Source organism: Dipodomys ordii, unplaced genomic scaffold (genome assembly GCF_000151885.1).
Source record: "Dipodomys ordii isolate 6190 unplaced genomic scaffold, Dord_2.0 Scaffold109, whole genome shotgun sequence".
NCBI lineage: Eukaryota > Metazoa > Chordata > Mammalia > Rodentia > Heteromyidae > Dipodomys > Dipodomys ordii.
In genome coordinates this window covers 771526-788086 of record NW_012267325.1, presented here as the reverse complement: position 1 = coordinate 788086, position 16561 = coordinate 771526, and the positions used below count along the sequence as shown (strand labels likewise).

The 16561-nt window shown below is 37.0% G+C and overlaps 1 protein-coding gene across 1 annotated transcript in view; it reads left to right on the top strand.

Annotated features, from left to right (window-relative positions):
- LOC105994773 (nuclear receptor coactivator 2-like) overlaps window positions 1–16561 on the top strand; it is a 208135-nt gene that overhangs the window by 84834 nt on the left and 106740 nt on the right. Inside the window, exon 2 of the mRNA XM_013028416.1 lies at window positions 9808–9864. The gene's annotated coding sequence lies outside the window, so the exon portion shown is untranslated. The remainder of the gene's footprint in view (window positions 1–9807; window positions 9865–16561) is intronic.

Below are 16561 nucleotides of genomic sequence, written 5' to 3'. Positions count from 1 at the left end.
AGCCATCAGCACCTGGCTAAACATTTTCTTATGTTTACAAATACCTGGTAAGATCATTTTTCTCTAGTTGGCATCATGTGAAATTTGAATAAAGAGGTGCTGTCAATAGAAAAATATGGGTAATTTTAGATCTCCAGGAATAGTATTATGAATGGTTAAATTGTCTATGTTTTTAATAAAAGAAGCAGCTAAGCTTATTTTAGTCATTGGGATAGTATGTTTGTTTAAACTGTAGCACACCTAGACAGAAATAAAGCTTGTTAAAACAACAACTTACTACTGACCTGACTTGTTTTGCCTATTTTGGGTCCCAGAAGCTCAACTGTGGTAATACAGAAAAGGTCTGCTTGGGATCTTTGTAATGGTATCAATGAGTGGTTCTTTAATCCTTTGTGAAGAAATGTTAAAAAGGATTAATTAAGCATGCTCTGAAGTATTCGGTCTGAAATGAGAGTACAAATATATTATTATATGTGAGAGCTTAATACACAAACTGCATGTGGCCTTCTGTGATTTTTATAACATCTTTACTTCCTCCTCATAGAGGGGCTTGCACCTGGCTTACTCACAGATTGCTCTGTAACTTGATTGATCTAAATTGTTGGTTATGCCCATGACAGTCTTATTTATTTATTTTGCGGCAGTACTTGTGTTTGAACTCGGGCCTTGGAGCTTGCTACCACTTGATACATGCCCTTAGTACTTTTTACTTTTTTTTTTCAGGTAACAAGCCTATCCCTAGGCTTGCTTAAACTGTAATCATCCTATTTAATGCTTCCCATGAAGCAGAGTTGGCAAGGGCACACCACCATGCCCATCCTTTTCTGTTAAAATGGGTTGGAGTCTGACTGACTAATCAGTCACCTGATTTTAGTCCTGCAGTCTTCCTGATTTCAGCCTCCTGAGTAGCCACAAGTGGTTTGAGCCATTGTGCTGGGCTAAGGCTAGCTGTTTTTGTGAAATAAAATACTAGAGCTTGAGGAAGACACAGAGAAGCATAATACTAATCTGTAAGTTCCTTTGAGGCAGGATTTAAATTTTAAACACTTGGAGAAAGTTCCTGGTTCATGCTAGTTGGACTTAATGAGCTCTAGATTTGATGATGGTGCTAAAGTGACACACATTCAGTAGAACTCATGCTTAGAATTATGAATTTGGATATTTTCCCTAACTATATGTAAAGTGATCCTTCTTTGTGGTGCCAGGCAGGGAAGGGCAGTGACTTAGAGCTCTTCTCATGTGGAGAAACAACTGATAGCTACTTCCTTGTGTTCTATATGGGGAAACAGCTGTAGATTAGATGCATTAAATGTCTTTATAAGTTGAGGAAAACCTATAAATCCCAAAGCCAGTGTATATCCAGATCTGTTTACAGATATTCCTACTCTAAACATTTATTAGATAAGTGAATGGATGAGTTTACATTTATCTTTATGCATCGTAATGCTTTTTTGTGTTTGATGCTATTATGCCTTCTTCCGTATAACCTCCACCCCTGGGGATGGAACTCAGGGCTTTGCACATGCTAAGCAAAAGTTTTACCTCTAGCAATATTCTAGTTTCTGTTTAGTTTTCTTTAGTTGTTTCTATTTTGCTTTAAAGTCCTTATTGCTAAGCAAGATGCTAGTGACTGATGCCTATAATCCTAGCCACTTGGGAAACAGACTGGGAGGATTTTAGTTTGAAGTCAGCGTAGGTATTCGAATGAGACTCCTCAGCCAATAGCTAGACATAATGGCATATCCTTGGTATTTCAGTTATGAGGAAAGCTGAAATAAAGAAGATTGATATTCTAGGCCATTTTTGATTTACTTTTTGGTTGCTTTTGTCTTAAGAAGGTATTATATGTATATTTAGCATATAGTCTTGAAGTATTTTATGAGCTTGTCCACTTTAAACTTAGGATATAAAAGGAAAACGTAAAAACTCATTTTTGTGTCAGAGTAATGGCTGCAACAATAATTAGAGAGGAAAACATAAGGAGACCACCAGGACCTGGTAGGCTCAAGCCTGTAATCCTAGCTACTCAGGAGGATGAGATCTGAGGATCACAGTTTAAAGCTAGCCTGGGTGAGAAAGTCTGTGAGACTCTAACAACCAGAAAACTAGAAGTGGCGCTATGGCTGAAAGTTGTAGAGCACTATAGCCTTGAGCAAAAAGAACTCATACAGCACCTAAGCCTTGATTCAAGCCCCATGACTGACCAGAAAAACCATAAGGAAGTGAATTTCTGAAGGATGTTTATTTAAAATTGTCCACATTATTAAAATAAAAAACCTTTTATTTCTATTTCTATTTCACAGAGTAATTTCTACCCAACTATTTAGTTTTTCTTTTCTGCCTGTAATTCTGTTAAAGACTGTTGTGAGAATCTTCTCACTGAGTGTCCTGAGTAAAGCCCACTACTTGTGGATCAGTGTTGTGTGTTATCTTACCAGAAGCAGTTGAAACCCTAGCCTTGTCTGCAAGGAGTTCACCATCTAGAGGGGAAGATAAGTTTAGATAAGGTAATGATAGCAATCAGGTTTCCTCATGTGTCCAAATTCTTATTTTTCTACTCATCTATCACCACCTCATCTGTGGGTGATTTATATCTTTCTGCAATGAAACTGATTTAAAAACATCAGTCATTTCTGTTTGGAAATCAAGTGGAAGCTTTAATTATTTCTCAGCAACTGAGCAATGTTGACCACCCTCTTCCTTGGAACTCCTTTCTCTTATATTGTCTTGTCTCTTAGCTAGTTTCTTTGCATTCTTCTGCGAGTTTCTCTTCTACATTGTTTTTCAATGTCTGTTTTCTTCAGGACTTAGTTCCAAGCTCTCAGATCTTCTTTCTTTATATCCTTTGCCTAAGAGATAGTAACCATTTTTATGAACTTAAGTACTATTTGCAGGTTATTTCAGGTTAGACTTCAAAGTTAATACCTTCAGTCCTCTTTCAGATTTGAATCTTGAATCTTAATTGTTTCCTAGTTAATTGCAGCCAGACTTTTGCCAGCCACAGTGATGTGTGCCTGCAGTCCTAGCCACACCAGAGACTTGCAGAAGGATTGCAAGTTTGAGACCAGCTTGGGCAGCTTAGGGCCCCCTATTTCTGTGCTGAGAATATAGCTCAGTGGTAGAGTACTTAACCTAGCATCCATGAAGCCATAGGCTGTCCAGCACTGCCAAAAAAGAAAAGAATGTTTCCGTTTTATTATAGTTGCTTTATTGTATTGTTCCAACTATGGTGAGTGACAAGATTTAAAAGAATGGTTATAAGATATAGAAAATGCTGAGTATATTGTTTTGCACTGTATTATAAATATAAATTGTGAACTGTGCTTAACTGTATGTAGCTCAAGGAATTTTAAGCCGATGGTAGTATCCTTTTCTATATAATTACTTCAATTATGACATAAACATTTTTATATTTAGTGTCGTTGAAAAGTTACTGAATTATAAATTTAAATCTGTACTTGTTTAGCTTGACTGTACTTTAGTTCGGTTAATTAGAATAAAAATTTAAAAATTTTAAGATTGATTAGTTTTAGTAAACTTAATGATTTCTTTGAGAGAAATAATTATATATATATATTAAGAGGCAGTAATTGGAAAAGACAATTAGAAGATTGTTTAATATTTATTCATAACTTATAAGGGCTATATATTACTTTATGGCCATTTTGATATGATTTTACAAAAGATGTTAGAAAATGACAGCTACTTGTTAAATCCTTTCCTTGGCTAAGAGTTATTTTCTTTTTCTTTTTTTGGGGGTCCGGTCGTGGGGCCTGAACTCTGGGCCTGGGCGCTGTCCCTCAGCTCTTCAGCTCAAGACTAGCGCTCTACCACTTGAGCCACAGTGCCACTTCCAGCTTTTTTTTTCTTTTTTGCTTATGTGGTGCTGGGGAATCGAACCCAAGGCAAGCGCTCTACCACTGAGCTACCTTCCGAGCCCAGTTATTTTCTTCATTGGAGGCACAGACCTGTAGACAAAGCCAGAGCTTATGTATACTATATATAGAAGTTCATCAGTTAACTTATCAGTGTTTCTGTGGTCTTCAAGCTTAATTTTAGCACAATCAGCTTACTAATTAGGGAAGAATTATACTTTGCAAATCTGGTACACATTCTTTACGTTATTTTTATTTGTTTATTTAATTTACTTTGCAGAAGTGGGTATAGAACTTAGAGTATAGTGGGTATAGAACCTTCCCCAGCCTGGGCAAATGCTCCATCGCTGATCCACAATCCTAGTCCTATTTGCCTTAATAAGTAATTTGAAATGCAGTATTGGGTTTTGCTGTTACTTTATTGAAATTCATATGAAAGCTTTATTTTAGAATATATTTGTATTATATATAACCTATTATCTATCTATCCTGTTCAGTAATCTGATGAACTAGTTCTTTCACCAAATACACATCCAATAAATGATAGCTGTTGTGCTGAGAAATCAGAAGAGGATAGTCTATTTTGTTTTTGTTTTTTGTCTGACAGCAGGATTAAAACTCAGTACCTGACACTTTTGCTTATGAGCTGGCACTCTACCAACTGAGCCCTCTCTCCAATATCAAGTTTTTATTCTTGTAATTATAGATAAAAATGTTTTTTTTGTATTGTTATTATAGGTGTCACTTACTTTTATTTCTAGCCTACTCTTCTTCTCTAGATATATTTATAACCATTCTTTTAAAAATGAAATATCAAGCATCACTTCGTAATCCCTTTCATCATCCTGTTTGCTCTCATGCCACCAGTAGTCTATCTAGTTTTTATTTGTCACAGAATATTGATTATTCTTTTTTTGGGGGGAGGGGGTCCGGTCGTGGGGCCTGAACTCTGGGCCTAGGCGCTGTCCCTCAGCTCTTCAGCTCAAGGCTAGTGCTCTACCATTTGAGCCACAACACCACTTCCGGCTTTTTTCTTTTTGCTTATATGGTGCTGAGGAATGGAACCCAGGGCCTCATGCATGCAAGGCAAGCGCTCTACCACTGAGCCACCTTCCCAGCCCCAGAATATTGATTATTCTTAACCTGCTAGTTAGTGCTACTAAAACTTCCTTTACCCTTAGTAGTTGCCTCCACTCACACAATAACGTTAGCTATCGCATGGGAAGGAACAGCAGGAACACTGGTTATTTTATTTTATTATATATTATATTATTATTTTTATTATATTTATTTTATATTATTTAACTTTTTATGTGTATGTGCAGGGTACCATGTTGCCCCAGCTGGTTTGGAACTCTCTAGGTAGGATTTCAGGCATATGCTACAACATCTAGCATTCAACTTTATTTTAGAATTTAAAACATTTGTAGGGTTTTGTTTTTTAGTTTTGTGCCAGTCCTAAGCTTAAACTCAGGCCCTGAGCCCTGTCCCTGAGCTTTTGTGCTCAAGGTTAGCACTCTACCACTTAAGATATATAGTTCCACTTCTAGCTCTTTTTTTTTTAATTTAATTTTATTTGTGAACATACTGTACAGAGGGGTTACAATTACATGGGCAGGATAATGCGTACATTTCTTACCAAGCATTGCAGCCTCCTCCTTTGTTTACCCTTCACATCCCTTCCCAGCCTCCCCCCTCCCCCCTACAGTGTAGTTTTTGTGCCTAGCCTTTTTCATTTGGCATATTTTCGGGATTTATATACATTGTTATATATTTTAGTAACTCATTGCTTTTTTATTATTCAATGGCATTCTATGGAGTGGATAGACTACCCTCCCTCCCTCCCTCCCTCCCTCCCTCCCTTCCTCCCTTCCTTCCTTTCTTTTTTTTTGTCGGTAGTGGGTTTGAACTCTGGGCCTGAAGGCTGTCCCTCAGCTCTTCAGCTCAAGGCAAGCGCTCTACCACTTGAACCATAGTGCTACTTCTGGTTTTCTGGTGGTTAATTGGAGATAAGAGTCTCTCAGACTTTCCTGCCTGGGCTGGCTTTGAACCATGATCTTCAGATCTCAGCCTCCTGAGTAGCTAGGATTACAGGTGTGAGCCACCGGCGCCTAGCTTGAACTACTTTTTCTGATTGGTAAACGTTGGTATCCTTTCCATTTCAGAGCTATTGTGGGACATGATTGTTGTGGGCATTTATAAAGAGTGCTTCATGTAGACATTTCTAGGAGAAATTAAAACATACAAGGGTGAATTTGCTGTGTTGGATGAGACAACTTCCCCCACTTTTCCCAAATTGCATACCATTGTATTTCCCAATCTGGTTGTATAAGATGTTTGATTGCATTTTAAATTTCTTTTTTATTTTTGGAGGTCATGGGGCTTAAAACTCTGGGCCTGGGCACTGTCCCTCAGCAATTCAGCTTAAGGCAAGCACTACCACTTGGGCCACACCACCACTTCCAGTTTTTTGGTGGCTTATTGGAGATAAAAGTATCAGGGACTTTCCTTACCAGGCTGGTTTTAAACTGCTAAGACCTCAGCATCCTGAGTAGCTAGGATTACAGGCTTGAGCCACCGGTGCTCAGCTGCATTTCAATTTCTTAATGACTAATGATACTATTTTTTTTTCATGTGTTTTTCCTATGATGAGTGTGTTAAATTTCTGTCACTGTGACAAAATACATGACATAAATACTTAACAAGAGGAAACATTTACTTGGGCTTCCTGATTGAGGTTTCAGCCTACGGCCACCCGCCTTCGCTGTTTTGGGGTGTGTGGTGGGGCACAACAATCATGATAGAGATGGATTTGTGTTGGAACAAAGCTGCTCACCTTGTGGCAGCTAGGAAGCAGAGAAAGAAAAGGAAAGGGGGCTGGGTTCCAGTATTTTCTTCAAAGACAACTTCAGTAATTAACTTCCTTATACTAGGCCCTTCCTCCTGTCAATAAGGCACACAGAATCATCTGGTATATCATGAGACAGACATGATTGTTGTTAGCTGCTACATTGATAATTTTGTAGGACCTGCAAATGTTATCCAAATGTCCCTAATACAAAAAATGTAAGATTCTACTACTTCCTAAAAACCACTATAGGCTGATAGCTCAGGCATTATTTTATTATCTTTAAATAGTTGTACAAAGGAGTTGCAGTTTATGAATTCAGTACATCTTGATCAGTGTCAACCCTTTTGGCGTTCTCACCCATCCCTCCTCTATCCATCCCTTCCTTGGTTTATTTTAAAAGCTTATATTATTTGTCTTATTATTGAATAAGAGCTCTTTATGATTTGTAGACATGTGCCCTTTATCAGGTAATTATGTAGCTCTTTATTCTAGATTTGTATCTTTTATTACATGACAAGTTTGTAAATAATTTCCTTACATTTTGTCACTTGTGTTTTCATTTTTAAAGTGAAGTATTTGGAGGAACAGAAATATGAAAATTTGATGTTCACATTATAAGTATTTTTCTTTTATGATATATACTTAATTTTTCCCTTGAACACCTTGAGCTACATCCTCAACCAAGTTTTAGTGTTTACTTTAGATCTGTGATACATTCTTTACAAGTTAATCTTGCACATGGTGCAAGGTAAAGATTGAAGTTCCTTTTCCCCTTTCCACATGTGTAACCAGTCTGCAGTACCATTTATTGGTAACACTATCTTTTTATCACTGAATTGCCATGACACCATTTGTTTCATATGAATGGACATAGATGAGCTCTGTTCTGTTCTTCCTATACTAATAATACTCTTCAGCTTTGATTACTGCTACTTTATAGTAAACATTGAAGTAAGTAGTGTGATTTCTTTGTAAGTTATGATGTAGGCTTTTTTTGTGTGTGGTAGTAGGAGTTTGAACTCTGGAGCCTTGCACTTGCTAAGCAAGCGTGATAAACAACACTAAACCATATTTTTGGGCCTCACTTTTTGCCTGGGCCTGTGCCTAGACCATGATCCACCTATATTAGCTTTCCTGTTGTGAATGGAATGACAGGTATACACCATCATATCCAGATTGTCCTGGAACCATGATCTTCCCTATCTTAGTCTTCCATATAACTGGATGATCAGTACACCCAGTTAATGGTTGGGAAAGGTGTTTCATATGTCCCTGTGCTCACCTCAAACAACAGTCTTCCTAATTTCAGCCTCCAAATGATAGAGTTTAAAAGCAGCCGTAGTTTAGAAATTGCCTAGCAGTCTCCACATCAGCGTATCTTTCAGGAGAGTTAAAAGGCTAGAAACACCCCAGGGAAAAATCAGTTTTATTTGAGATAGGGTGGGCCTGAAGTTCCATTTTACTTCATATCACTGAGTTACCTATCATACCAGCCATCACTTTTAGATGATCATACCTTGTAGAAACCTAATTATAATGCCTACTATCATTACATGTTTCCAAGATGCTACAAAGATGGTATTATAGTACTAACTTTCCATAGTTGAATCCGTGATGCAGACAGTAGGTCATATACCTAAGCTGATGGTAATAATAAACTATTATTGTTACCATAACAGCAGTTTCTGTGTGATAAAACTAGAATGTGAAGGCCAGGTCTAAAGATGCTGGGCTCTTTCTGCTATTTCACTATGCCTTCTGACAGTGACCTATTTATAGCATAGTAAGACAGAGCATACTTTCTTAGCTTTTCCCCTTTAGTTTACTAAAGACTATAGGACTCTTAGAAGAATTAATACTATTTTACAGTATAATCATCCAAAACAAATTATTACTGATTGATGTTATTCTAAGGGGTAAATAAACTTTCTTGGCTTATTGTCAAAAATATTCTTGGAAGCTAAATCTAGTAGTATTTATTGTTTTTTTTTCTCAAATGCTACATAGTACCACTATTATAGCTGTCATTCAGTTTTTCTTCAATAGTAATAAATAATAAGTGAATGCACGATAGTAGTAAATAGTAAACGAGGTGTCATAAGTATATATTTCCATCTTGTTTTTCACTGCGTATCTTGGAAAGAAACTTTGGAATGATTAGGTACAGGCTGGCTGAGGGTTCAGCCCTTCATTCAGATACAGACCTGAGGAAATGATGTATAGATTCCTTCCTCTCACTAAACATGTACACTTCTTCCATTTCTTATGCACCTTTCTTTTGCAAATTATTACGGTTGTAATAAGTAGTACATTCTTACTTCCATAAAGACTTTTCAAAAGTCAGTCATTTTGTTTGCTGCTTTAAAGTTACTACATAGATTATGGGGGGGAGGCAGTCCTAGGGCTTGAACTCTCGGCCTGGGTGCTGTCCCTGAGCTCCTTTTGCTCAAGGTTAGCCCTCTACCACGCTAGCCACTATGCCACTTTGGGCGGTTTCTGTGACTAGCTGGAGATAAGAATCCTTTCCTGCTTGGACTGGCTTTGAACTGATCCTCAGATCTCAGACTCCTGAGTAGCTAGGATTACAGGCATGAGTCACATATTTAGTGCTGAGCTATATAATTTTATTTAAGTACTTTAGAGCCTTTTAAAGGTCTCATATTTGGTAAACTATAAGTCATGTCAAATTAAGGTAAATATTTCATTTATGTTATGAAGTATGGAAATGGGTAGTTAGAGCCTTTGCTGGTACTCAGTTTCTAGTCTGGTAAGGAAAGCTAGTGATTAGACAAGTAGATGAGGTGTAGTCTAATGATGAGAACTCAAAATTGGTAACACCACAGAATTCAGTGAAATGTTACTCTATACTTTTGCAGTGTCTTGCATAAATACAAATAATGAAGTAAGTCTATTCTTGATTTACTGTGAAACCTAATGGAGAGTTGTTATTAATGACTACTACTGTATATTGATGGCGATAAGCATGTGTTAGTCATAGATTAGTTGTAAAATTCATATCTATTCTAGAGAGTCAAGCAGGACACTGCAGAGTTTACTCATGCTTCTTTGTTTACATTGCAGATTTCTTTTGGATTTGGGCACACATTAATAGATCATCTGCACTGTGTACAGACACAGGTGAGTTAAAATTTGCATTTATTATGTTAATATATTTAATATTAAGTAAAATTCAATATTTATTTATTTATTTATTTTGGGGGGGTTGGGTCATGGGGCCTGAACTCTGGGCCTGGGCATTGTCCCTCAGCTCTTCAGCTCAAGGCTAGTGCTCTACCACTTGAGCCACAGCGTCACTTCCAGCTTTTTTTTTTTTTTTGCTTATGTGGTGCTGAGGAATCGAACCCAGGGCCTCTGGCATGCAAGGCATGCACTCTACCACTGAGCCACCTTCCCAGCCCCAAAATTAAATATTTAATGATTAATTGGATGCCAGTGGTTAACGCTTAGTCTTGGCTACTCAGGAACTGAGATCTGGGGGTTGTGGTTCAAAGTCAGCCCCAAGGGGAAAAAAATCCCTGAGACTCTGTCTGCAAAATAAATCACAGAAACCAGGGCTGGATGTATGGCTGAAGTACTAGATAAGTAGCCATAAACAAGCAAGATAAGTGAAAGGGTGAGATCCACAGTTCAATCACTAGTGCCAGCACATACATGAACATTAAAAATTATTGTATTATAGTTTAGAAAAGTAATAGGTAAATGAAATTAACGAGAAAATGTCATTTGTCTACATTTCTCTTTTGTGATCCCCTCCCTTCCCCCTCCCCCCATCCCTCCCTTATTTCCTTCCTCCTTCCTTCCTTTGCCCTGGACTTTGTACTCATGGCCTGGCCATTATCCCAGAACATTCATTCTGAAGGCTCGCCTCTACCACTTGAATCACAGCTCCACTTCTAGTTTTTTGGTAATTAAATGGAAATAAGAGTCTCATGGACTTTCCTGCCCAGGCTGGCTTGGAACCATGATAATCTTCTGATTCAGCCTCCTTAGTACATAGGATTATAGGTATGAACCTCCAGCCCTGCCTGTGATCATTTCTCATGAATATGTTGTTTACTGTGTATATCTCGAAAGAGTTTAAGTGATTTGATTATAATTTATTAAATTTTAATTTCCTAGCCTGGCAAAATGTTTACATTTATTTAAAATATTTGAGTAATGATTTTGTTCATTTGTTACTACCAAACTATCAAGCGTTGGGTGTGATGTTGCATACCTGTAATGCCAGCTCCCACTGAGTGGATCACAAGTTTAAGGCCAAACTGTTTTTTGCAGAGCAAGACCCTGTCAAAACACCAAGGGCTGGGAAGTACATCAGTTAGTAGAATGATTGTCTAGTTTTACAAGGCCCAGCATTTGATCCCCAGTAAGGGGCAGGGGGCAGGGCAAGAGAGAAGGAGAAGCATGAAAGTAAAGGCTATAGCTTTTGCCCTTAGTGGGTAAATGGATCAAGAAAATGTGCTATATATACACAGTGGAATTCTACACATCCATCAGAAAGAATGATATTGTACCATTCATCAGGAAATGGAAACACTGGAAAAAATAATATTAAAGTAAGCCAGACCCAAAGAAACATAGGTTGCATGGTTTCCCTCATTTGTGGTAACTAGAATGTGCCTATAAATCTGTAAGTAAACACACTGGATGGTAAAAGAGAAAAAAAATTACACTGGTACATGATAAATTGTCTGTAGGCATTTACACAGTGAGATCAAAGGAGGATGTTCTTAGGAAAGGATCATATAGGCACAATAGCTATGCGCATCTGACCATATAAAATAATAAAACAAGAGGGTGTTTTTTACTTTTGTTGCTGTTTTTGTTTTCATTTCCTTTTTGTCTTGTTTGTTCATTTATCTTTGAGAGGGTAAGGAGGGCACAAAAATGGTGGGACAAAGGATGAACAAATGCAGCAGTGACACTCACTAAACCCTCTGTTGAAAATGAACTGTACAATTTGTGGGTAGGGTCAGGAGGGACAGACGGAGAGAGCAAGGGAAGGGGTGACATTGTTCAAAAAGAAATGTGTTCTTTATCTGACTTATGTAACCCTTCTGGATATCATCTTTACAATAACAATAATAAATTCAAAGGAAAGACTATAATTTTTGGCAGCAAATCTCACTCTTATTGAGTAGGTGTTGTAAAATGAAATGAGATAGCTTTTTTTGGGTTCAACCAGTCTGATAGAGCTTCACGGTCACTTTTTAAAAATCACATAACCTACATTTTTTTTATCATAATGTTTATTAACACTCAGACATATCCTTATTTCTTTATAGCTGCCCTTCTGCCCCAGAAATGGGACAGAACAAGCATCCTTACTTAGTCCTTAGGACAGTGCCTGCTTGGTAGTCAATACAAAACAAATGTCTGTTAATTATTAGGTAATAAATATCAAGAATATAGTTATATTCAGAGTATTTCAACTCTGCATCTACATATACAAATTAGAAATAATTCCTTATAATTATTTATAGATATGAAATTATATAGTATACTTAAGTCTCTTAGATGTTATAGAAAATTAGATGTGTTAGATATTATTCTAAGAAGACTAATCAGGTAAAATTTAAGACAGGTTTTTTATTTTACATTGTCACTGCCATGAGATGTTTCTTATCATCAAGCAAGAAAAAAAAGTCTTGAATGTATGGTATCCTCTCACTTTGTTAGATCGCTTTATTATCTTAGATATATTTTGTAATATCTGTATAGAAAATAAAGTAGATTTGAAGCTGAACATGTGTGGAACAAAAGCTCTTGGGAGGCTGAAGCAGGAAAATAACAAGCCTGGGCTACATTCTGAGCCCCAGTTGTAAAGGAGCAAACTAACCAGGCCAAAGTAGATTTGAAGTATATCCGATTTTAATCTCTGAAAACCACATAAATCACAAAATTTGCCTGGCACTGGTGGCTCACGCCTGTCATCCTAGCTACTCAGGAGGCTGAGATCTGAGGATCACGGTTCAAAGCCAGCCCGGGCAGTAAAGTCTGTGAGACTCCTATCTCCAATAAACTACTAGAAAACCAGAAGTGGCACTGTGACTTAAGCGGTAGAGCGCTCGCCTTGAGCTGAAGAGCTGAGGGACAGCACCCAAGCCAGAGTTCAAGCCCCACGACTGACAAAACAAAACAAAAAATTTCTATTACCTTTTAATGGATAGAAAAACATAACTTACTTAGTTTTCTGTTTTTAGATGGGAGGACTTATTGGTTATTTTCTTGCCTTGAATATTAGTGTTTGAACTAGTTATCAAAGGTGGCTATAGACGTGTTGTAAGATATTGGTGGATATTCTTAGGTTCTTGCCTCTTGTTTGTTTTTTGTTTGTTTATTTCTTCAAACATTTACCTGTCCTTCTGCCACTGTGATTTTTCCATTTACAAAGAGAAACAAGTATGTATGACCTTTAGATTAAAAAATATATTCCCACTTTTGGGCATTTACCCAAATGATCACAAACAAGACCATACTAAAGCTACCAGCACAACTATGTTTATTGCAGCATTATTTACCGTAGCTAAGATATGGAACCAGATGCCCCTCAGTAGATGAATGGATCAAGAAAATGTGGTATATATACACAATGGAATTCTGAGCCTCCATAAGAAAGAATGACATTGCCCCATTTGTTAGGAAATGGAAAGACTTGGAAAAAATTCTATTAAGTAAAGTAAGCCAGGCCCAAAGAAACATAGGCCCCATGGTTTCCCTTATTTTCAATAACTAGTATGTGTCTGGGACAAGCAGAAAAGGTCAGATAAGTTGATGTTAGGTGAAATAAACCCCAAGATAAATATTCAAATGTTTTTGCTTTTATGCAATTGTTTCTAACATATTTATAAGACGATTTCTTTGTTGCTTTGTATGTCCCTCCCCCATGGTATAACTCCTGCTTTCACTGTATTTAATATTGGTATAATTTGTGGAGGGGAAGGGAAACAACAAATGGTTTAAATAGGGATATAGGTGGACCCATTGCAACAATGAGATGTACAAATTGTTATGTTGAAAAACGAACTTTACAACTTTGGGGGGGGCACATGGGAAGGGATAGAAGGGGAAACAAAGGAGGAGGCAACAATGCTTGATAAGAAATGTACTCATTATTTTGCCCATGTAATTGTAATCCCTCTGTATGGTATTTTCACAATAATACATATATATATATATATATATATATATATATATATGGGATTATATAGCCATCTCTGATGGTGTGTGCAGGTATAAGAGTGTATGTGCATGTATGTTGGCATGGGGGCTTGAACTCAAGGCCTAGATGCTGTTCCTAAGCTTTTTTGCTCAAGGCTGGCATTCTACCACTTGAGCCACAGATTCATATATGGATTTTTGGTAGTTAATTAAGGATAAGAGTCTCAGGGACTTTCGTGCCCAGGCTGGCTTTGAGCCATGATCCTTGGATCTCAGCCTTCTGTAATATTTCTAGGAATACAAGAGTGAACAACCCTTGCCCCACCACCACATGTCTTTTACAAATACAAATTGCAGAGATTGGACTGATGATTCTAACAACAACTGTTATTTATTACTGTATTACTGTTCCAGGCATTATGAAAGTGCTTTTCAGATATCTTCAGCATAAGAGATAAGAAAATTGAAGCTCTGAAAGGTTAAGTGACTTTTCCAAGGTCATACCAAATAAGTGGCAGTTTGCTACTCCAAGACCTTAATCTTAACCACTGAGCTCCATTCTGCCTAAATAGCCCTGATTACAGGCATATATATGGCAGTAAGTATAATACACAAAAATCACAGACATATTTGAAGAGTTCAAAATTAATTTTAAAATCATACATTATTTTATTTATATTTCTCTTGCATTTAGCCTTTTCACTTTTTCTAACATTTCACCTTTGTTTCAAATGGAAAAAATAAGGACTAAGAATGTTGTTGAGTGGCAGAGCTGCTGGCATAAGCAGCTCTGGGTTTGATCCCCAGCACTGAAGAGCAAAACAAGCATGATTATTTATGTGGAATTTAATGACTACCTTGATGTAAGTTCTACTCTGGGGCTTTCATGGCAAAGTCAATATTGGGGGACCAGTGATACAGATAAATTCATTTGTATTCCTTTTTCTATTGTAAACATGATCTGTTATGAATTGGTATTCTTTCTCTTCTGTAGTATTAGAAATTTTAGGTTACAGGTAACATCTGTGATTCATTGGTTAAATTGCCTTTCCTGTAAAGCTAGGAAATATTTCTTTGTATATGTTTAAATATATATGTGTATATATTTGAGGGCTGAGAATATAGTTTAGTGGTTGTGCAAATCTCTGGATTTGATTCCCAGCATCACACATATTTACATTTGTATGTGTATAATATATACACATGCATATATGAGGTATAGTGACTATAGAATTACTTTAGGCCCATTATATTAAAAGATGTGATTCTATTTCTGGATTTTTAAAAAATTATCTAAAAAATGGCCTGGTATAGCCTTGAGGATAGAATACAGTTGATTTACATAGGACTTTTGCTTTTCTTATTTAGCAATATTTCAAGTTTGAGTAGGACAATAACCTATGGACAAAATAGTCTTGAAGACAACTTTGCTGTGAATATGCCTTAAAATTTTTGGTTGAAAACATGGTTAATTATATATCCTTAGACTTTCTAAAAGGAGTGTAGCTATGGATGTAAATGCAAATTCTAGGTTTGAATGTAGGAAAAGAAATTCTGTGGGATAAAAAGACAAAGTTTGTTTAATAGAACAAACTGAATTTTAATCTATTGCTGAGTCAGTATTTTTCATTCTAGTTTCACATTTTAAGCATTTTTGAAGTTAGCCAATAAAATTTACTTAGCATTGATGAAACAGGAGCAAGAGCTAGCTAAATGTGCTTGACAATGTAATTTTCAGATGTGGTTTTCAGTTTGGAAAACTGAACTCACTATTGATTCAATATAGACTTTGGACTTATTTGTAAGTTTATTTTCTCTATACTGTAAGATTTGATGTAGAAGGGCAGGGTGGTAAGCATGGACAGGATAAGAATTGTTCATACCTACTAGATATACCCAAAGTCTTCAATAAATAACACAGGGAAGGAATTCTGTACTATATAATAACTCATAGTATAGTTCATGGAGGTAGTAAGATATTTGGCTGTTAGATACTAGATATTAATTGCTAAAAATCATATTAAGGCATGAAATTTTGTCAAATTTAGTTCACAAATTTAGACAAATTTTATCTAATTTTAAGTAACGCCATATTGGGTAGATATGATTGAAAGTATACCTAATGAATATTCATTGACTTTTGAATGTTCTTTTTGCTTAGAGATGTGTGATTTGTGACACTGGTGGGATTTTTTTTTTTTTTGGCCAGTCCTGGGGCTTGAACTGAGTGATGGGCACTGTCCCTGAGCTATTGCTCAAGGCTAGCACTCTACCACTTGAGCCACAGCACCATTTCCGGCTTTTTCTGTTTATGTGGTACTGAAGAATTGAATCCAAGCTTCATGCATACTAGGCACGCACTCTACCACTAAGCCACCTTCCCAGCCTAGACACTGATTTTGTTTGAGGAGGTATGTGCTGGGGTTTGATCTCATTGCCTCATATATGTCTCCACCTCTGCAGCAATGCCTACAGCCCTTCTTTATTTTTGTTAATATTTCAGGTAAGCATCATATGGTTTTCACTCAGGCTTTTTTTTTTTTTTTTTTACCCTCCTCGGGTCTGGTCGTGGGGCCTGAACTCTGGGCCTGGGCGCTGTCCCTCAGCTCTTCAGCTCAAGGCTAGCACTCTACCACTTGAGCCACAGCACCAC